The sequence below is a fragment of the Pseudophryne corroboree genome, chromosome 6 (genome assembly GCF_028390025.1).
Source record: "Pseudophryne corroboree isolate aPseCor3 chromosome 6, aPseCor3.hap2, whole genome shotgun sequence".
In the NCBI taxonomy this organism is placed as follows: Eukaryota; Metazoa; Chordata; class Amphibia; order Anura; family Myobatrachidae; genus Pseudophryne; species Pseudophryne corroboree.
The window spans coordinates 816922241-816946265 of record NC_086449.1 but is presented as its reverse complement, the minus strand read 5'-3'; the positions used below and the strand labels follow the sequence as shown (position 1 = coordinate 816946265).

Genomic DNA, 24025 nt, shown 5'->3' with positions numbered 1-24025 from the left:
GTGAGAGCTGGTACTGTTACACTGGTGGAGGGATACAGCTGTGGTTGTGTGAGAGCTGGTACTGTTACACTGGTGGAGGGATACAGCTGTGTCTGTGTGAGAGCTGGTACTGTTACACTGGTGGAGGGATACAGCTGTGGTTGTGTGAGAGCTGGTACTGTTACACTGGTGGAGGGATACAGCTGTGACTGTGTGAGAGCTGGTACTGTTACACTGGTGGAGGGATACAGCTGTGTCTGTGTGAGAGCTGGTACTGTCACACTGGTGGAGGGATACAGCTGTGGCTGTGTGAGAGCTGGTACTGTTACACATGTAGAGGGATACAGCTGTGGCTGTGTGAGAGCTGGTACTGTTACACTGGTGGAGGGATACAGCTGTGGCTGTGTGAGAGCTGGTACTGTTACACTGGTGGAGGGATACAGCTGTGGCTGTGTGAGAGCTGGTACTGTTACACTGGTGGAGGGATACAGCTGTGTCTGTGTGAGAGCTGGTACTGTCACACTGGTGGAGGGATACAGCTGTGGCTGTGTGAGAGCTGGTACTGTTACACATGTAGAGGGATACAGCTGTGGCTGTGTGAGAGCTGGTACTGTTACACTGGTGGAGGGATACAGCTGTGGCTGTGTGAGAGCTGGTACTGTCACACTGGTGGAGGGATACAGCTGTGGTTGTGTGAGAGCTGGTACTGTTACACTGGTGGAGGGATACAGCTGTGGCTGTGTGAGAGCTGGTACTGTTACACTGGTGGAGGGATACAGCTGTGTCTGTGTGAGAGCTGGTACTGTTACACTGGTGGAGGGATACAGCTGTGGCTGTGTGAGAGCTGGTACTGTTACACTGGTGGAGGGATACAGCTGTGGCTGTGTGAGAGCTGGTACTGTTACACATGTGGAGGGATACAGCTGTGGCTGTGTGAGAGCTGGTACTGTTACACTGGTAGAGGGATACAGCTGTGTGTGTGAGAGCTGGTACTGTTACACTGGTGGAGGGATACAGCTGTGAGAGCTGGTACTGTTACACTGGTGGAGGGATACAGCTGTGGCTGTGTGAGAGCTGGTACTGTTACACTGGTGGAGGGATACAGCTGTGGCTGTGTGAGAGCTGGTACTGTCACACTGGTGGAGGGATACAGCTGTGGCTGTGAGAGCTGGTACTGTTACACTGGTGGAGGGATACAGCTGTGGCTGTGTGAGAGCTGGTACTGTCACACTGGTGGAGGGATACAGCTGTGGTTGTGTGAGAGCTGGTACTGTTACACTGGTGGAGGGATACAGCTGTGGCTGTGAGAGCTGGTACTGTTACACTGGTGGAGGGATACAGCTGTGGCTGTGTGAGAGCTGGTACTGTTACACTGGTGGAGGGATACAGCTGTAGCTGTGAGAGCTGGTACTGTTACACTGGTGGAGGGATACAGCTGTGTCTGTGTGAGAGCTGGTACTGTTACACTGGTGGAGGGAAACAGCTGTGTCTGTGTGAGAGCTGGTACTGATACATTGGTGGAGGGATACAGCTGTGGTTGTGTGATGAGGTTCAAATTACAGTTGGAAGTAGATCAGGCCTGAGGTGTGCGGTCGTTAGGAAATAATGCACGGTCATGTGATCTAATGTGTCCAATCGTGTTGGTGAAATCTGTCTCAATATACCTCACGCTGCTTATCGGGTAGCTGGTGGGGCTTTATTATAAAGATGGTGGAAGTAATGTGTACACTGATCAGAAGCAATAGCCAGCCCCATTCATGGGAATACAGATACTCTGCAGCTGGTTTCCTCCATCTTGGCTGCAGTGATGTCACTATGGTCCGGTGCAGGTCACCAGAGCACAGGACCATCAGTGGCATTTCCTCAGTTCCTGCGTCGGCGGCTGAACTTGCCGCTGTTATTTCAATAGTAGTATTTTGACAACATGATGAGTAGGAGAGAATTGCATTGGATTCTGGAGGATCAGAGAGGATATGGGAACAAATCTCATCAGATCATTATGCCGGAGAGTCTTCATTCAGCACGCAGATGACATAGTGCGGCAGCAAGAGAAGATAATGGCCAGGGAGAAGGGCCTCAGAGGCAGAGAACACAGGACTCCCAGAGGAGGGAACGAGGGGAGAGGGCTCGTCCCAGGAGTCCTCCATTTGCCCTCTGGAATAAGGAGAATGCACAACCACCAAGACTGAATGTCCCAGTAGGTCCTCCCCGCCAGGTATCAGGCTTCATCCGGGTCAGAGTGAGCGACAGACTTCTGTGTCGCGATTACAAGCACCTTGCCAGAACCAGCCGACTCTTGTCCCATCTGTAACACGGCCTACAATAATGGTGATACAGTGTCTCAGCTGCCCTGCAACCTTGCGGGCTCTCCACGGGTTCTATTCCCACTCTGTGGGTATCGTGGACGAGTGGGAATAGTCCCTGTTGGTTGGTATGCCGACCCTTGAGAGAGTGTGACAGGGTGGGATGTAGGGGGAGGTATTGTGACCCCTGGAAGCCCCCCAGTACTGCAACCCAGGTACCAGAGAGTGCTGTCGCTGTGAAAGGACAGGGGTGGTCCCATGCATGCAATTGCACACGCGTTCCAAATGGCCACTAATGTGCCGGTTTCGACAAGTACACTTTTTAGGGAGGTCCATGCACTTGGATATTATTGGTGAGCAGCTGCTCAAAAACCTCTAATCACAAAGAACGACGCAGCCCGGCGCTTACGATGGTGTAAAGTGCGCAAACACTGGAACAATGGCGGCGGGTGTTATGGAGTGACGGATCACGGGTTACACTTCTCAGATCAGATGGACATGTTTGGGTTGGTGATTTCCAGGAGAACGTCTGATGCCAGAGTGTACCGGCAGTAAAGCGTGGAGGTGGCGGCGTTATGCTGTGGGGTTGTTTCAGCTGGTTTGGCATGGGCCCACTAGCTGTAATGCCCGGTCACAGTAACTCTTAGAAGTATAGAGATGTTCCCGATAACTCTGTGATCCCTACATTGTGGCAGTTCTACGGAAACGACAAATGTTTTTATCAGGGCAACAATGCAACCTGCCATGTTTCCAGAGTGACGCTGGTCTGGTATACAGAAGATTCGGTAACCTGGATGGACTGGCCAGCTCAGAGTCCAGATCTTAACACCATTGAGAGCCTCTGGGATGAAGTGGAGCGACTACTGCATTCTAGACAGACTCGACCTTCTTCAGTGTCACAGTTGGTCACTGTACGTAAAGGTGGAACGGCAAAACATACCGCCTGCAACTGTCCAGGAACTTGTGGACAGTTTGCCAAGAAGGGTGTCTGCAGTAATGACTGCACGGGGTGGACCTACACTGACGTCAATCACATCAAACTATTTCCTGTCCGTATCCAATAACTTTTGTCAACATGGTATATATATATATGTTAATGACATATGGGGCAATTCAATTGTGTGTATCACGGTGCTAATTAGTGGGCACCAGACGGACCAATTTAATTGACGCTCCGTTTGGGCGTGAATGGCGCACGTGGACACATATCTGCTTGCTCCCTCCTTAGGTGGTGAGCAGACATGTGCGAAAAGTCGGTAGTTTGGGCGCCCTAACCAGGACTTTACATGGGTTTAGCCGCTTTATGCGCACTCGCGTCCATCGACCAAGCAATTGAATAGCTCCGTCGGCACTCTCATAGGTATGCAAAACTATTGCATTCCCCGTCATGCAACCTATGTACACAGCAGCAACTAATCAACAAAAATACACTGCAATATTGATCGCCTGTGAGGCCACGTTCAGCAGTTCTCATAACCTGCAGCTACTGTAGACCGTCCTAGGCTTAGGATGTATTCTGACCCAGCTCACGTCTCCGATAACCAATAAGCTTCTTACTCGTAGATTTATCTGAGGGAAACAGTGTCCACATACAGTACATACCAACTGTAACTGGGGACATTTATCAATACTGGTGCAAAGGTAACTGGCAAACAGGTGCTGCAACTCACAGCAGCCAATCAGACGCTGGCATTTCTGTAGCGCAGGTTCCGAAAAGGAAAGCAAACGTCTGATTGGCTGGTTATCCTCATAGATAACTTTGATCATAGATAACTTTGATCCGACCTCATAATTTATCCATATCTGTACTACCCTAATCTTTCCCTCATTATACTCTAGCTGTGAGACACAGCGGCACGTTTCCACTCCAGTAATGTGTACAAAGGCCATGTAACACACCTACAGCCAATACCTTTGGTTCCACTAGAAGCCTATAGATGTTACATTACAAATCTATGGCCATCATGTCTCAGACATGGCGCAGTGGGCCTAATTCAGACCCGAAATCACACATCGGTCGATTATCGAATGATTGCGCATGCGTACGGAACGCAATGCACAAGCGCAAAGACACACTGCAAAAAAACAGACAGAGGGGGGTGGGGGTTGCAAATCCCACCCCTACATTTCCCTTCAGCACACTAAAAATTACCTGTAACCATACCTGAACCTATCTGGTAATAGAAATTCAGAGAACTAGTTTAAACATGTTTGCAAACACATGTTTAAGCTGCTGAGCCACTTCAAGGCTTCTCCGATGTCAGCAGTCCTAACACTACATAATAGCAGTGCCCACATAGGGCCATGTAATTTGTCGGGTGTGGTTCATCAAATCGACAGTATCTAGGTCGACAGTCACTAGGTCAACATGGATGGAAGGTCGACAGGTCTAAAGGTCGACATGAGGATTTTTTTTGTTTTTTGGTGTCGTTTTCTTCGTAGAGTGACCGGGATCCCAAATTAGTGCACCGCGTTCGCTCGCCATGCTTCGGGCATGGTGCCTTCGCTTCGCTCGGCACAGATTACCGTTCCAATCGTAGTCCACGTGGATCGTTAAGTATGAAAAAATTCAAAAAAAGAAAAAAAATGTGAAAAACTCATGTCGACCTTTAGACCTGTCGACCTAGAAACCCTGTCGACCTTCCATCCATGTCGACCTAGTGACTGTCGACCTATAGTGGTCGACCTAAACATTGTCGATCTTCAGACCGGATCCCAATTTGTCACAGTAGGCCTCATGATAAAGGCTATTACTAAAACACATCCAGACAGAGAGCTAACTTACCCGGGAGCCACCCCCAGGATCTCCCATTGGCACTACAAGGAATAGCATGCCTTCCAAATACTGCTCCCATTCAATGCCTCTCGCACACAAGCAGATAAACAATGGTAGTTGCTCGGTCATTCCTGGAGATAATTATGTATCAGGTGCTGGAAAGGGGGAGGGCTCACAGACAAACAGACAGGGAGGGGGGGGTTGTGCAATTTTTTTATCGCTAGGCGCAAGCAGGCTGATTGACAGGAAGCGGGCGTGTGGGGGTGGTGTCTGGCCGTTTTCAGGGAGTGTCAGGGACAACGCGGGCGTTCCCAAGCGTTTTCAGGGCGGGTGTGTGACCTCAGCTCCGGCCCCCGATCAGCCTGTTCTCATCGCGCTGGAGGAGTAAGTCCTGGGCTGCGCACAGACTGGAAAAATCATTTGATGGTGAGTGAGTTGCGAATGGATTTGCAGATGTCCGCTGTCTGGGGAAGTTTACGCACGGCGCACGCATGCATTCGCACACTTACACGGGGAGAGGGTTTTCACTCTCTATGGGCAGCGGCTATCTGATCGCAGACCTCTGCAAATTAGCAGCACAGCGATCAGGTCTGAATTAGGCCCTAGGTTAGCTTAGCTCAGTGAAGTTGTGAAGACGGAGCCGTGGGCTCAGTAGAGAGCTGCAGACGCAGAGATCCGCTTGATTTCAGAGTGATCTATTGCCCCAGGTATGAACCACATACGAGGCTGGTGCGAGTGCACAGGGATAATGATGAAAGCTACAGGAGCGAGCCAATGAGTACGGGTGGTGGGGCCGCATCGACGCCTGCAACACGGTATAAATGATGGCAAATGTTTGAAACAAGCAGCAAAAATAAATAAAAAGATCTAAAACGTGGTGGCGGAGCCGGGGGGAGACGGAGGGCGGCATACGAGGGTGGGAGCAATATGGGCTATTAGTAGGTTTACCATACTATCCCTATTAACCGGGACACTCATGAATTACACAGGTTCTGTGGATGATTAATACCAGGTGATATGCAGGCTTGAAAACCGCCAGCCACAGAACCTGTATAATTCATGCGTGTCCCGGTTTATAGGGATAGCATGGTAAGCCTAGCTATTACATAATCCCTACAGTCGCTCTACTGAAGGGAGTGTATCAGTGCACAGATATTGGGTAGAGGCTGGGCATTATAGTTTATTTTGCACATTACCCGGTTAGAGAGGGAGATTCAATTGTTTTCTATGGGCACTCCTAGTAATGGGCACCCGACAAAGCTATTCAATTGCTGGACGAAGCTTCAATTCAATTGGTTGGCCGAAGCTTCCCCCTGGGGATCGAAACAGCCTCTGGCCCTCCCCAAAAGGAGAGCGCCTTGGCAACTAGGGGAGAGGGTGGCCCATAAGGGTCTCACCTAAACCCCAACAAAAAAACGTGACGTGACTTACAGAAAACATAAATAAGTGCAGTGTAGTGCAAAATAGTGCAAAGCACACGAATAAATAAATAAATAAGCCCCAGTCAGACGGCCGGGTGGGGGGGGGCTAAAAGACCTTAACATGTATAGTTTGGAGGAGAGAGGGAAAGGGGGGACATGATAGAAACTTTCAAATATATCAAGGGTCTTAAAGTTCAGGAGGGAAACATTCTTCAAAGGAAGAGAAGTATTAGAACTCGAGGACAAACACAGACTTGAGGGGGAAGGTTCAGGGGAAATTTAAGGAAAAATTACTTCACAGAAAGGGTAGTGGATAAGTGGACTAGCCTCCCATCAGAGGTGGTAGAGGCTAAGACTGCAGAGCAATTTAAACATGCTTGGGATAGGCACATGAATAACCTTAAAAAGAATTAAGGTTCAAAAAGGGTTGAGATTACCGGTACCTAAAGGATAAAAAAAAGGGGCAGACTAGATGGGCCAAGTGGTTCTTATCTGCAGTCACATTCTATGTTTCTAATTGTTGCACCCTCATGAGATGGTGAGCGGAAATCAGCTAAAAAGTCTCTACTGGCCTCAAAAGTTTAGACGGACTTAGCCGTGGCAAACGCGATAAGTAATGGACCTCTCAGCAGTCACACCCAATCAGAGCAACAATTGAATAGCTTTGTCGAATGCCCATTACTTTGTGCGCCCCCCCCAAAAAAAAACAACAAAAAAAAAAACTGAATCTCCCCTTTAATTTATTTATTTTTTTTCACTTGAAGCCCGAGGTGCGTGACTTCATCACCCAGTGTCTGAGCCAAACATGCTGGGGGCGTAGGTTCTTGGACCCTCTCCAAAAGGAGAAGGGCCCCGTTACTCCCCAACCCCTCAGAGCCAAAAGGCCTACTGAGGGGAAAAAGGGACTGTGGGTTCCCCCCTTGCGAAAGCGCAGAGGGACCCTTGGGTATCCCCAAGGTTGGCCGAAGCTTCCCCCTGGGGATCGAAACAGCCTCTGGCCCTCCCCAAAAGGAGAGGGCCTCGGCAACTAGGGGTGAGGGTGGCCCATAAAGGTCTCACCTGAACCCCAACAAAAAAAAAAGTGACGCGACTTACAGAAAACAAATAAGTGCAGTGTAGTGCAAAACACGTGAATAAATAAATAAATAAGCCCCAGCCAGAAGGCCGGGGGGTGGATAAAAATGATCCCTGCCCTAGCCGAAAGGTCAGGGCAAAGGAGAAAAGTGCAGCGAAGTTGGGGAAGTCAAAGCGCAACGTGCCATACTAATGCAAAGGTGGGCAGACATCACCAGTGCACATTCGGGCACCCCTGGCTCTTCCTGCACCAAGGGCACGTCACCTCAGGCTTCAGGCTGCTCCCGACCTCCAACCAGACCAAGCTTCATATCTACTCTGTGCCAGAGTCAACCCCCAGTACGAGAGATGATACTAGACCAGACCATTCTCCACTCCACGCAAGGGGTCCTATTTCAACCCCTTAGAAGGACGGTGGATATAGAGCCCAGTTTTTCTCCACTCTCGACCAGAGGCATTGCCACACCCCGGCATGGTACTCCACAAGGTGTTTCTCCATTCCACACTAGGAACCTCTCACACTTAAAGACTACGTAAAAGCCACTAAAGGTGGATTTGAGCTTAAAAAGGTACAAACCCTTATATAGTGACAACATCTCCCTGATTACACAGAGAAGCGGGGTAACACATCACAAACAAACATTAGCATTACCACTAACGGTACTGACGGTGTGAGGTCGGCGCTCGCCAATATAAATCGGGGGGCTTATGAAACAGGCTGGGGTTTCCAGAGCCACAGAGGAACGACCCACTAGGACAGAGTACCCCGAATTCTGCAATCTGCAGAGCAGGAAACACTACAGTTACCATGACATACGTAGAGCTCGGGGATAATTATACAGCCATACCCAGGATTCTACACTTGTATCCCTGCGCTGGGTCCTGCGCCCATATCACAGTAACCCAGCACGGAGCTGGATGATATATGGCACGCAGACATCAGTAAGAGGATGTATACCCAGCCTGACATGAAAGAGAAATTATCAGCAGGAAACAGAGATAACGTTATGCAAAGCACCTTAATCTGTAACCAAACATCACATACACAACGCACATACAGCGCTACACGGGTCTAAGGTACATGGACAACACAGCAAAGTGCAACTTCAGGCCAGCAGCGCACTAGCTCTCCGTCAGCTCCGTAGCACAGACATGCAGTCAGAATGCCGACACAAGAATGCCGACAATGGCATAATATTGACGTTGTGAGTGTGACAGCCCCGAGTTTATGGTTAGGCTGCGATTAGAGTTACAAGCAAAGTGAATTTAAAATCACGTTGACGACGGGAGGACTGTTGATATTTACAATGTCGACGTTCTGTTAATGTCACATTATACACCACACCCCTCAGCACAAGTAGCAGCTGTAGAAGTCGGAGAACTCAGCAGCTTCCTTACAGAAACTCAAGAGTAAGACAATCAGCAGCGTCAGCCTTTATATGTTCCATAGAAAACACAAACACTTCTATATAAATCGGAAATAAAAAGAATAAAAAAATAAAAAAGAGAAAGACGTGACGGCGACACAAAGCGCAAACATCTTCTTTGTATCCATGGTCCAAATGTATTAAGATTTAACAATAGAAAGTGGAGACGGATAAGGGGAGATGAAGTACCAGCCAATCAGCTCCCAAATGTCATGTCACAGGCTGTGTTTGAAAAATGACAGATGGGAGCTGATTGGCTGGTACTTTCTCTCTCCTTATCTGTCTCCCCTTTATCTCTTGTTAAAGCTGAATACATCTTGGCCCATGTCTGCTAAGCACTCTCTAGGCTCCGACTGTCCCTGTAGACTGCTGTCCCCATATCCTAGGTGCAGCATGCGGATAGTCACATACAAAAGGAGCGTCATGCTAGGGCTAATTCATTCTGCAGCTACACGGAGGACACACGGGGCGTGGAGGCTCGTGTCTGTAATTACCATCTGCAATCATACTGGACGGCAATGTAAACACACATCGTACATCGCACGTGTGTCTGTGTGGTGTCATCACTGCGTAACGCCGACACAAATAACAATACTGCTTATAGTAAATCATAGAGAGGAATCAGAGACCAGAGAGGACCAATAACTCTAAGAAGTAATGAAACCAGCGGCTACCTTTACGGGAGAACTAATGGGTGATGATGTTTCTATAAACATCGGATATATAAAAGGAAAACGAGGCTAAAATACAAGCTGGCAGCTGCTGGTAACACGCGCACACCTAAAGGCACCACACACAGGTGTATCAAACGTGGCAGAAATAGGACATCACAATGAGTAAACTTCTTAAATATCTGCGTGCCACAATGGGGTCGATTCAATTCACTGACAGTTGAATAGCGCCGGGAATTAGCTCCCGGCGCTATTCAATACAGCGACAAGTGACCCTCAATTGTCGGGAATTCTTCTCTCACCCCCGGGGGATGAGAGAAGAAATCCGACAAAAGTGCTGCCGCGAAGCTGATTCTGTCGGGAATCAGCATCGCGGCGGGGAGTTAAGTCCGAGAATGCCCGTTCTCCCGACAATTCAACCTGTTATGTCCGTGAGAACGGGCCTTCGCCGACTTAACTTGAGCTGAATTGAATAGCGACGGGAGCTAATTTCCGGCGCTATTCAACTGTCAGTGAATTGAATCGACCCCAATGTGAAAATTTGAAGTGCTCAACTAAACATCATCAACCCAATGTACCTCTGGGAGAATGATATAAACATAACACAATGGGGTCGATTTAATTCGGCAATTTATGAATAGCGCCGGGAATTAGCTCCCGACGCTATTCAATTCAGCTCCAGTTAAGTCGGCGATGGCCCGTTCTCGCCGACTTAACAGGTAGTTTTGTCGGGAGAACGGGCATTCTCCGACTTAACTACACGCGGCGATGCGGATTCCCGACAGAATCAGCCTCGCGCCGGCCGCGCGGCTACACTTTTGTCGGTTTTCTTCTCTCACCCCCCGGGGATGAGAGAAGAATTCCCGACAATTGCGGGTAACTAGCAACTGAATTGAATAGTGTCAGGAGCTAATTCCCGGCGCTAATCATAAGTTGCCGAATTGAATCGACCCCAATGTGCTATTCAATAGTTTAAAAAAAAAAAAAATGAAGAATTATTTTGAACTCAAACAAGTAATAAAATGTCCGTACATAAAAACAGAATATCTAATAATTGTAGAGGAACTCTTGGCCACTGAACAACCAACCGTTATATCATAAGTCCACAGTTCGAAATAAGGGTAGCAATTGTCAGAAACAGGACTAACGCGCTTCGCCCAATTAGGGGTAACGAACTTACTACACATATATATGAGTATACACACACACACAAACCTGTAAGCGCCATTTCTATTTTATATTTTACCAGCATCTATTAACACCAATTCATAGCAGATTGTCCACTAAAAGCTGTACATAATAACGGAGACTGGACTTTGACATTTACTCAGACACTCACAGTGGAATAAATTACAGGATTCACAGATTAATATTTTTGGCTATATAAAAAAGAATGATGTCCTTTGAAACATAAAATACGGTTCCTGTCCCTTTAAATATCAGTTATGACCACAGTCTCTCCACACAGCAGCAGATAAAATGTTCCGCCATGACGCCGTCCTGCTGGGCATCTATAGGAATGGGTGTCTATCAGAGCTATTCAATTATTGCTCCGATCAGGCGCCCATTAGCCACGGCAGTCATACTGTTTCTCGCAGCCTCTGGAAGTGCCAGTTAAAAAAAAAATATGTGTTAAAAAGTCTGTAGTTTGTGCGCCCAATCAAGCTCTTTAGATGGAGCAGTCCGGTGAATTAACTACTAATGGGCATCTTATCAGAGCAACAATTGAATAGCTCTGATAAACGCCCATCAGTATAGACACTCAGCAGGGGGCGCTTGCTACAACTGAATCGGCCCCTAAATGTCCAGTGACATCATGCTGTAAGCTTGCGTAAGTCACTAACTACTGGCTCATATGTGTGACATCATGCTGTAAGCTTGCGTAAGTCACTAACTACTGGCTCATATGTGTGACATCATGCTGTAAGCTTGCGTAAGTCACTAACTACTGGCTCATATGTGTGACATCATGCTGTAAGCTTGTGCAAGTCACTTGTATGTCTCAATAACTACTGCCGCATAGGAAAACTATTTAATCCTTTGCCTATAATTACATGTATTATACACACACTCTCCAGTACTGGATGAGTGGAAGCACTGACAGGTAGCACTGTATGAGCCGTGGGCAGCAGCTGGAGAACTGGTTCTGAAAGAAACATTTCCTGCTTAAACCTGAGAGCTACAGATTAGTCCTCGTACTCTAGTCTCAATACGCCCTGCAGCACCAGACGCCCGGCGCGGCTGAGACCCTCCAAGAGCTGTGATGTGCGGTGTGTCTCTTTAAATTCTGCATCTTATTCCTATTGGAAACGCAGCGAAACACCACTCACTGCGCACTATATACACAAATTCAGATGCAGTCGCGCACAGATGTACAAGTGTCGCACGTCAGATTGATCAGAGCAATCTAGAAAGTAGTGTGGTCACTACCGGATGTTTTATTTGCGTAAATAAGACACGTATTTTGAGCGAATAAGCCCCTCGGCACGGCCAAGTTGCTCGGGAAATGGAGTGTGTCGAAATGGGCTGTTTGGCGCGACTGAAGCCACACGGTGTATGAGGTCTTGTCTGTAATCCACAATTAGGAACACAACACAGAACACAAATGGTGACAACACTGCTTGGGAAATTCCTCTAACGAATAAATTGTTTGGTCATGTTAATGATAAACCTTATGTTAATGATATACTGTACCATATATAGAAAGGAAAAAACAAGCTGGTTAAATTGAGGACACCAAGTATACTGACAGCAGGGGCTCCCATACAGGTGAGGCTCGTGCGTCGCTAAGCAAACATTCAAGCATGGTCAGGGCGACGTATAGAAATACTGCCGTCGTCGCCTATAGTTACGGGGAACATGGGGATAGATGGGTTGTCTTTAACAAGAGCCTCAGAGACTAAGACGATGGGATAAATGTAATAGGCTGCTTGATGGAGAAATCGGAGAGTTTCTGGGAAGACGACCCGGGGCAAAAGTCCGAGCAGGACCCTCCTACCTCTTTACCTGCCCGTTATTACGGGTGGTCTTCATGATGCCGAATGTCGGGATCCCGGCGCACAGTATACCGGCACCGGGATCCCGACACCCGGCATACCGACAAATGTTCTCCCTCGTGGGGGTCCACGACTCCCCTGGAGGGAGAATAAATAGCGTGGCGCGCCCGCAGCGTGGCGAGCCCGCAAGGGGCTCATCTGCGCTCGCCACGCTGTCTGTATGCCGGCGGTCGGGCTCCCGGTGCCGGTATGCTGGTCGCCGGGAGCCCGGCCGCCGGCATACCATACTACGCCCCGTTATTACCCAGTATTGATTTATTACTGTTTGCTATCACCTGTCCAGCACAACGGAAAACGCAGGCGCTATATAAGTAACTGATAATAGTAATTTGCACGCCCTGGTTTCGGTGTGGTAATTTCCTTTAGAAGACAAGCTCAGGGGTAATTGGATAACTCAATAAGTAACAATCTGTCCCGTGTTGGTGCAGTTCATCCCTGGTGGGAGGGACAGCTACCAGGACGAGACTGTCCCATGCACACGTGGTCGTCCAATGGTTACACGAGTAGGACACGGATGGAAATATCCATATGGCGTGGCCACTTCTGACACCAGATCTCACACCCAATACAGTATTTATGGCATATCCTGAAACGATGCTGGAGACAGCATTTCCACCCACCACCAACCAAGCGTCCGTAGCGATACTGCATACCGCCGGCGCAGGTCCAGATACTGAGGAAGTGGTCGTGCTTGGTGGCCCAACGCCTCTATAAGTGACTGTAAACACTATTTACTAAACCTTGGATGGAGATAAAGTAGACGGACATAAAGCACCAACCAATCAGTTACTAACTGTCATTTTTCAAATCCAGCCTGAGAAATGGCCGATAGGAGCCGATTGGCTGGTACTTTATCTCCAGCCAAGGCTTAGTAAATAGAACCCTATATATTTATATCCTGATCAACAGGAGAACAAATGTCCACCCAACGTTTATCCACCGTCACAGGAATCAGATATTAGGTAACTATGATTGATTGTAGGTATGGCTGATGGATAACATCGATGGTCGGTGGCCACCCCTAGCTACCCCTATGCAACGAGCATTCCCCTATGCAACGAGCATGGATCCCAGAGCATAAAACCCCTGGGAAAAAGCATTACACAACATGTAAAACCTCTAGCAACGCGCATGAAACCCCTGGCAACGTGCAAGTAAAAAAAAAAAAACTGCCCTGGGAGGTGTGGCCAAATATCCAAAACCCGCCACTGAAAGGGTTTAAATGTATTGGACTAAGGCAGCTCAGTAATTAGTGAATATTACAGAATAGTGAATCACGTGTAATGCTGTATAATTACAGGGCAGTGTAATAATCTATAGTACATACAGGCAGCATGGAACGGTTTAGCACGGCACATACATGGAACAGCATGGTAGCATGTATATATACTGTCCAACAGATCAGCGCAGAGTATATTATACAGTATATAATCATACAGGACAGTAATGAAGGTGAACATTTAATATACACACTGCAGAGTACACAATGGAACCTGATAGTAGAGATATAATACCAATATATACAGTATATATATTATGTATATACTGTATTATCAGGAAACAGGTTATATATATATATATATATATATATATATATATATACACACACACACACACATAAAAAAGTAGTGATAAACACTGAAGTGCTAAAAGTCAAGGGATAGCAGTATGTACAGGTAATGGTAGGTGGTGCCACAGTACTGTGGCATCATGGATTTGGCCGGACCTGCATCAGTTGTAATCTGATATCTTGTGCGTCAGTCTGAACACCAGTGAGGCTGCGCATGGCGAGGCGACATGAATTAACGGAGTACAGACAGAGGACAAAAGTAGGTGCAGGACGGATGGGACATTCCAATTTCGAAGTTGTGCGGAAATTCAACATTCCTCAATCTACGGTGTCACGCGTGTACCAAGAATACCTTATGGAAGCCATTACCACTCACCGTGAACAGCACGGCGACCAAACACGTATGCTTAATGCAGGAGGTACCAGGCGTCTCTATCCAGCCGGTCAGTGCAGCGTTCTTTAGATTCCATAGGATATGGGAGCAGGAGACCCACCAGAGTACCCCTGTTAACACTAACACCAGACACAGCGTCTCACCTGGGCTTGTGACATTGCTAACTGGACCCTGGAGGACTGGCAACATGGTGGCATGGTGCGATGACTCATGGTCCAGTTGTTACGGGATGATGGTAGGGATCAGGTGGTGAAGAACCAATGAGGCCATGGACCCCAGTTGTCAAAAGGTACTGTGCACGTTGGTGGTGGTTCTGTAACTGTGTGGGGCAGAGGTTCCCAAACTCGATCCTCAAGAACAGTCCAAGGATTAAGGATAACAAAGCTTGGACACAGGTGACCTAAGTAGTACTTCAATCAATTTGATTTAACCATCTGTATTCAACCATGAATATCCTTAAAACGTGGACCATGAGGGTGCCCTGAGGACAGAGTTTGGAAACCTCTGGTGTGGGGGGTTTTTCACGAGGCATAGGTTGGGTCCGCCTGAACACGTCAATAACCTGTTACCGCTACGTTACAGCGCTTGGTGACCATTTGCAGCCTTTCATGTACTTTATGTATCCCCACAACGATGGAATATTCCAGCAGGATAATGCGCCGCGTCATCAGTCCCAAGTTGTCCAGAATTGGTTCGAGGAGCAATATGGACAGTTTCGATGAGTGATGTGGCCACCACGTTCGCCCAATAGAGCATTTATGGAACGTGGTGAGGTCCATTCACACCCAAGATCCTGCACCTACAAATATCAGGGTGCTGTGGAAACCTATCCAGACAACATGGTCAACATATCTCCGGAGGTCTTCTGTTCACTTGTGGAATCAATGCCACGCCGAGTTGCTGCACTTCTCCAGCCTAGACAGGGTCCTACACAATACTAGGCACCTATCCAATGATTTACCACTTCAGTATATAATAATACTATGTACATATAAGTGACAGGAGAGGACAGGGATGTATATTAGTATAGGTAGGATATTACAGGACAGTACAGCAATGTATATAGAGTACAGCAATGATATAGAACAATACTATACACATATAAGTGGCATGACAGCACAGTGATGTATCTAGAGTACAGTAGTGATATATAATAAGTGACAGGAGAGGACAGGGATGTATATTAGTATAGGTAGGATATAGCATAGGGCAGTACAGTGATGTATATAGAGTACACTAGTGATATGTAACAATACTATAAGTGACAGGACAGTATAGTGATATATAAGCAGAGGATAGGGATGTATATTAGTATAGATAGGATATAGCATAGGGCAGTACAGTGATGTATATACAGTAGTGATTTATAACAATACTATAAGTGACAGGACAGTACAGTGATACAGTAGTGATATATAAGGTGAGGACAGTGGTGTATATTAGTATAGGTAGGATATTACAGGACAGTACGGTGATATATAAGGAGAGGACAGGGGTGTATATTAGTATAGGTAGGATATAGCATAGGGCAGTACAGTGATGTATATAGAGTACACTAGTGATATATAACAATACTATAAGTGACAGGACAGTACAGTTATATAGAGTACAGTAGTGATATATAAGGAGAGGACAGGGATGTATATTAGTGTAGGTAGGATATTACAGTACAGTGATATATAAGGAGAGGACAGTGATGTATATAGAGTACACTAGTGATAATAAGATTTTACTCACCGGTAAATCTATTTCTCGTAGTCCGTAGTGGATGCTGGGGACTCCGTAAGGACCATGGGGAATAGACGGGCTCTGCAGGAGACTGGGCACTCTAAAGAAAGATTTAGGACTATCTGGTGTGCACTGGCTCCTCCCCCTATGACCCTCCTCCAAGCCTCAGTAAGGAACTGTGCCCGGAAGAGCTGACACAATAAGGAAGGATTTTGAATCCCGGGTAAGACTCATACCAGCCACACCAATCACACCATATAACACGTGATAGGAACCCCGGTTAACAGTATGATAACAATTGGAGCCTCTGAAGAGATGGCTCACAACAAAACCCGATTTTTGTAACAATAACTATGTACAAGTATTGCAGATAATCCGCACTTGGGATGGGCGCCCAGCATCCACTACGGACTACGAGAAATAGATTTACCGGTGAGTAAAATCTTATTTTCTCTGACGTCCTAGTGGATGCTGGGGACTCCGTAAGGACCATGGGGATTATACCAAAGCTCCCAAACGGGCGGGAGAGTGCGGATGACTCTGCAGCACCGAATGAGAGAACTCCAGGTCCTCCTCAGCCAGGGAATCAAATTTGTAGAGTTTAGCAAACGTGTTTGCCCCTGACCAAGTAGCTGCTCGGCAAAGTTGTAAAGCCGAGACCCCTCGGGCAGCCGCCCAAGATGAGCCCACCTTCCTTGTGGAATGGGCTTTTATTGATTTAGGCTGCGGTAATCCTACCGCAGAATGCGCCAGCTGAATAGTGCTACAAATCCAGCGCGCAATAGACTGCTTAGAAGCAGGAGCACCCAGCTTGTTGGGTGCATACAGGATAAACCGCGAGTCAGTTTTTCTGACTCCAGCCGTCCTGGAAACATAAATTTTCAGGGCCCTGACTACGTTCAGCAACTTGGAATCCTCCAAGTCCCTAGTAGCCGCAGGCACCACAATAGGTTGGTTCAAGTGAAAAGCTGAGACCACCTTCGGGAGAAACTGAGGACGAGTCCTCAATTCTGCCCTATCCATCTGGAAAATCAGATAAGGGCTTTTTCAAGACAAAGCCGCCAATTCTGAAACCCGCCTGGCCGAAGCCAGGGCCAACAGTACGACCACTTTCCACGTGAGATATTTTAATTCCACAGTCTTAAGTGGTTCGAACCAATGTGATTTCAGGAATGCCAAAACCACATTGAGATCCCAAGGTGCCACTGGGGGCACAAAAGGAGGCTGAATATGCAGAACTCCTTTGACAAAAGTCTGAACTTCAGGCAGTGAAGCCAGTTCTTTCTGGAAGAAAATCGACAGAGCCGAAATCTGGACCTTGATGGACCCCAATTTGAGGCCCAACGTCACCCCTGCTTGCAGGAAGTGTAGGAATCGACCCAGTTGAAATTCCTCCTTCGGGGCCTTCATGGCCTCACACCAAGCAACATATTTCCGCCAAATGCGGTAATAATGTCTTGCGGTGACATCCTTCCTGGCTTTGATCAGGGTAGGGATGACTTCCTCCGGAATACCCTTTTCCTTTAGGATCCGGTGTTCAACCGCCATGCCGTCAAACGCAGCCGCGGTAAGTCTTGGAACAGACAGGGTCCCAGCTGCAGCAGGTCTTGTCTGAGCGGCAGAGGCCAAGGGTCCTCTGCCAGCATCTCTTGAAGTTCCGGGTACCAAGCTCTTCTTGGCCAATCCGGAACCACGAGTATGGTTTTCACTCCTCGCATTCTTATTATTCTCAGCACCTTGGGTATGAGAGGTAGAGGAGGAAACACATAAACCGACTGGTACACCCACGGTGTCACTAGAGCGTCCACAGCGATCGCCTGAGGGTCCCTTGACCTGGCGCAATATCTTTTCAACTTTTTGTTGAGGCGGGACGCCATCATGTCCACCCGTGGTCATTCCCAACGGTTTACCCGCATTTGGAAAACCTCTGGAAGAATTCCCATTCTCCTGGGTGTAGGTCGCCCATCGGAGAATCCTTGTGGCTTCTGCCATCGCCATCCTGCTTCTTGTGCCGCCCTGTCTGTTTACATGGGCGACCGCCGTGATATTGTCTGATTGGATCAGTACCGGCTGGTTCTGAAGCAGGGGCCTTGCTTGGCATAGGGCATTGTAAATGGCCCTTAGCTCCAGAATATTTATGTGAAGCGAAATCTCCTTGGAAATTTCTTCCCAGTGTGACTGCACCCCAGCCCCGAAGGCTGGCCTCCGTGGTCACCAGGACCCAGTCCTGTATTCCGAATCTGCGGCCCTCTAGTAGATGAGCCCTCTGCAGCCACCACAGCAGCGACACCCTGTTTCTTGCCGACAGGGTTATCCGCTGTTGTATCTGTAGATGGGACCCGGACCATTTGTCCCACAGGTCCCACTGGAACGTCCTTACGTGGAACCTTCCGAATGGAATTATGCTTCGTACGAAGCTACCATTTTTTTTTTTTTTTTTTTTTCCCCAGGACTCGTGTGCTTCCACTGGAAGAAACACTCTTTTCTGGTCTGTGTCCAGAATCATTCCCAGGAACAGAAGACGTGTCGTCGGGACCAGCTGTGACTTTGGAATATTGATAATCCAGTCGTGCTGTTGTAGCACTTCCCGAGAGAGTGCTACCCCCACTACCAACTGTTCTTTGGACCTCGCCTTTATCAGGAGATCGTCCAAGTACGGGATAATAAAAACTTCCTTCTTGCGAAGGAGTATCATCATTTCGGCCATTACCTTGGTAAAGACCTTCGGTGCCGTGGACAACTCCAACGGCAGCGTCTGGAACTGATAGTGACAGTCCTGTACCACACATCTGAGGTACTCCTGGTGAGGAGGGTAAATGGGGACATGCAGGTACGCATCCTTGATGTCCAGGGAGACCCTGTAATCCCCCTCGTCCAGGCTCGTAATAACCGCCCTGAGCGATTCCATCTTGAACTTGAATCTTCTGATATAAAAGTTCAAGTATTTTAATTTTAAGATGGGTCTCATCGAACCGTTCTGTTTCGGTACCACAACCATTGTGGAATAGTAACCCCTTCCTTGCTGAAGGAGGGGCACCTTGACAATCACTTGTTGTGATTATAGTGTTGAATAGCCACCAACACCGCCTCCCTGGCAGAGGGAGGTGCCGGTAAGGCAGATTTTAGGAAACGGCGGGGGGAAGAACGTCTCGAACTCCAGCCTGTACCCCTGAGATACTACTTGAAGGACCCAGGGATCCATGTGAGAGAGCACACTGGGCGCTGAAATTTCTGAGACGGGCCCCCACCGTACCCGGGTCCGCCTGAGCAGCCCCAGCGTCATGCTGTGGACTTACCGGACGCAGGGAGGACTTCTGCTCTTGGGAACTAGCTGTGTGCTGCAGCTTATTCCTCTACCTTTGCCTCTCGGCAGAAAGGATGAGCCTCTAGCCCTCTTGCTTTTCTGGGGCCGAAAGGACTGTACTTGATGATACGGTGCTTTCTTTTGTTGTGGGGTAGCCTGTGGCAAAAAAGTCGATTTCCCAGCAGTAGCTGTGGAAACGAGGTCTGAAAGACCATCCCCAAACAGTTTTACCCCCTTATAGGGCAAAACTTCCATGTGCCGATTCGAGTCGTAATCGCCTCACCATTGCCGAGTCCATAACCCCCGTCTGGCGGCAATGGACCTAGCGCTTATTTTTGATGCCAGCCGGCAAATATCCCTCTGTGCATCACGCATGTATAAGACCACGTCTTTTATAAGCTCTATTGTCAGCAAAATATTGTCCCTCTCCATAGTAATTTTCCGACAGGGAATCTGACCACGCAGCGGGAGCACTGCACATCCATGCCGAAGCAATGGCTGGTCGCAATATAATGCCCGAGTGTGTGACTATATCTTTCAGGGTAACCCCCTGCTTTTTATCAGCAGGTTCCTTCAGGGCGGCCGTATCCGGAGACGGTAGTGCCACCTTTTCTGATAAGCGTGTAAGCGCTGTATCTACCCTATGGGGTGTTTCCCAACGTGACCTATCCTCTGGCGGGAAAGGGTACACTGCCAATTACCGTTTAGAAATTATCAATTTCTTACCGGGGGAAGACCACGCTTCCTCACACACCTCATTTAATTTCTCAGATGCAGGAAAAATTACTGGTAGTTTTCTCTCACCAAACATAATACCCTTTTATGTGGTACCTGGGGTATTATCATAAATGTGTAATACATTTTTCATTGCCTCAATCATGTAACGGGTGGACCTATTTGGAGGGTACACTAGTCTCATCGTCGTCGACACTGGAGTCGGTATCCGTGTCGACATCTGTTTCTGCCATCTGAGGTAGCGGGCGTTTTTAGAGCCCCCCATGACATTTGAGACGCTGGAACAGGCACAAGCTGAGTAGCCGGCTGTTCTGTGTCGTCCACCTTTTGTGTAAGGAGTTGACACTTTCACGTAATCCTTCCATAAGTCCAACCACACCGGTGTCGATCCCGCAGGGGGTGACATCACATTTACAGGCATTCGCTCCGCGTCCACATCATTATCCTCCTCATACATGTCGACACAGCCGTACCGACACACAGCACACACACAGGGAATGCTCTGACAGAGGACAGGACCCCACAAAGCCCTTTGGGGAGACAGAGGGAGAGTGTATGCCAGCACACACCAGGGCGCTATATATCACAGGGATATCACATATAAGAGTGTTTTCCCTTATAGCTGCCTATATATATTGTATACTGCGCCTAAATTGTGCCCCCCCTCTCTTTTTAACCCTTTCTGTAGTATTGACTGCAGGGGAGAGCCAGGGAGCTTCCCTCCAACGGAGCTGTGAGGGAAAAATGGCGCCAGTGTGCTGAAGGAGATAGCTCCGCCCCTTTTTTGCGGACTTTCGCATTTTTATGGATTCTGGCAGGGGTTAAAAAGCACCTATATAGCCTCTGGGGCTATATATGGTGCCAGTTTGCCAGCCAAGGTGTTGCTGCTCAGGGCGCCTCCCCCCAGCGCCCTGCACCCATCAGTGACCGAAGTGTGTGGTGTGCATGAGGAGCAATGGCGCACAGCTGCAGTGCTGTGCGCTACCTTGGAGAAGACAGAAGTCTTCAGCCGCCGATTTTCCGGACCACCTTCTTGCTTCTGGCTCTGTAAGGGGGCCGGCGGCGCGGCTCCGGGAACGGACGACGATGTCGGGTCCTGTGTTCGATCCCTCTGGAGCTAATGGTGTCCAGTAGCCTAAGAAGCCCAAGCTACCACCACTTAGGTAGGTTCGCTTCTTCTCCCCTTAGTCCCTCGATGCAGTGAGTCTGTTGCCAGCAGGTCTCACTGAAAATAAAAAACCTAACAAACACTTTCTTCCTAGGAGCTCAGGAGAGCCCCTAGTGTGCATCCAGCTCAGCCGGGCACAGAAATCTAACTGAGGCTTGGAGGAGGGTCATAGGGGGAGGAGCCAGTGCACACCAGATAGTCCTAAATCTTTCTTTAGAGTGCCCAGTCTCCTGCGGAGCCCATCTATTCCCCATGGTCCTTACGGAGTCCCCAGCATCCACTAGGACGTCAGAGAAATAAAACAATACTATAAGTGACAGGACAGTACAGTGATATAGAGTACAGTAGTGATATATAAGGAGAGGACAGTGATGTATATGTATATTAGTATAGGTAGGATATTACAGTACAGTGATATATAAGGAGAGGATAGGGATGTATATTAGTATAGGTAGGATATTACAGTACAGTGATATATAAGGAGAGGACAGGGATGTATATTAGTACAGGTAGGATATTACAGGACAGTACAGTGATGTATATAGAGTACAGTACAATGATATATAAGGAGAGGACAGGGTTGTATATTAGTATAGGTAGGATATAGCATAGGACAGTACAGTGATGTATATAGAGTACAGTACAATGATATATAAGGAGAGGACAGGGTTGTATATTAGTATAGGTAGGATATAGCATAGGACAGTACAGTGATGTATATAGAGTACAGTACAATGATATATAAGGAGAGGACAGGGATGTATATTAGTATAGGTAGGATAGTACAGTGATGTATATAGAGTACAGTAGTGATATATAAGGAGAGGACAGGGATGTATATTAGTACAGGTAGGATATAGCATAGGACAGTACAGTGATGTATATAGAGTACAGTAGTGATATATAAGGAGAGGACAGGGATGTATATTAGTATAGGTAGGATATTACAGTACAGTGATATATAAGGAGAGGACAGGGAAGTATATTAGTACAGGTAGGATATTACAGTACAGTACAGTGATGTATATAGATTACAGTACAATGATATATAAGGAGAGGACAGGGATGTATATTAGTATAGGTAGGATATAGCATAGGACAGTACAGTGATGTATATAGAGTACAGTACAATGATATATAAGGAGAGGACAGGGGTGTATATTAGTATAGGTAGGATAGTACAGGACAGTACAGTGATGTATATAGAGTACAGTAGTGATATATAAGGAGAGGACAGGGGTGTATATTAGTATAGGTAGGATATTACAGGACAGTGATATATAAGGAGAGGACAGGGATGTATATTAGTATAGGTAGGATATTACAGGACAGTACAGTGATGTATATAGAGCACAGTAGGGATATATAAGGAGAGGACAGGGATGTATATTAGTATGGGTAGGATATAGCATAGGACAGTACAGTGATGTATATAGAGTACAGTACAATGATATATAAGGAGAGGACAGGGATGTATATTAGTACAGGTAGGATATTACAGGACAGTACAGTGATGTATATAGAGTACAGTAGTGATATATAAGGAGAGGACAGGGATGTATATTAGTACAGGTAGGATATAGCATAGGACAGTACAGTGATGTATATAGAGTATACAGTAGTGATATATAAGGAGAGGACAGGGGTGTATATTAGTATAGGTAGGATACTACAGGACAGTGATATATAAGGAGAGGACAGGGATGTATATTAGTATAGGTAGGATATTACAGTACAGTGATATATAAGGAGAGGACAGGGATGTATATTAGTATAGGTAGGATATTACAGGACAGTACAATGATATATAGGGTGCACTGCACAGATGGTATGGTATATAGTGGTACAGACCAGTGCAGGGATATATGGCAGGTCAGGCACACATACACCCGCAATGTGAGCGGCTCACCTCTCCTCCTCCTCTCCCCGGGATGTGTCACCTCGCACCGGTCTCCAGAGCTCGAACTGAGCCGTCCAACACTGCTCCCACCTCGCAGGCAGATCCCCACGCCTCGCGAGATCTGCGGCTGCGCACCTGTCCCTGGAGCTCCGCCTTCTCTAATCCCCGCAGCCAGATTCCCATCATGGACACGCCCCCATTCACAAACATTACCTCACTGGCTCCTCCCGCCGCTAGAGGTCTCCACTGGTACCCAGAACTGTCTCCACAAAGCGGGGCTGCAATTCTAATGGGGCGGCCATGTTTAAGGCGACCAAAGTCATTGTAATGTTCCTTTCATCTTTACTGAGTGGCAGATCAATATGAGGACAGTCATTAACTCATTCTCTGGTGCCCTGATAGCACTCCAGCAGCCTCCTAGTTATAAATGCATTCTAATAACTGATAGATATTATAGCAAGCCTATATATGATTATTTAATTCAGGACCCCTGTTGTTTACACAGCTTCTGTGGCTGAT

General features: G+C 47.5%; 1 protein-coding gene across 3 annotated transcripts in view; it reads right to left on the bottom strand.

Annotated features, from left to right (window-relative positions):
* Positions 1–23684, bottom strand: part of STK38L (serine/threonine kinase 38 like) — a 56818-nt gene extending 33134 nt beyond the window's left edge. For 2 of the 3 annotated variants that reach the window (XM_063929125.1, XM_063929126.1), the window contains exon 1: positions 23516–23684. The gene's annotated coding sequence lies outside the window, so the exon portion shown is untranslated. The remainder of the gene's footprint in view (positions 1–23515) is intronic. The other variant, XM_063929124.1, reaches the window with a different exon arrangement.
* Positions 23685–24025: the final 341 nt, after the last annotated feature.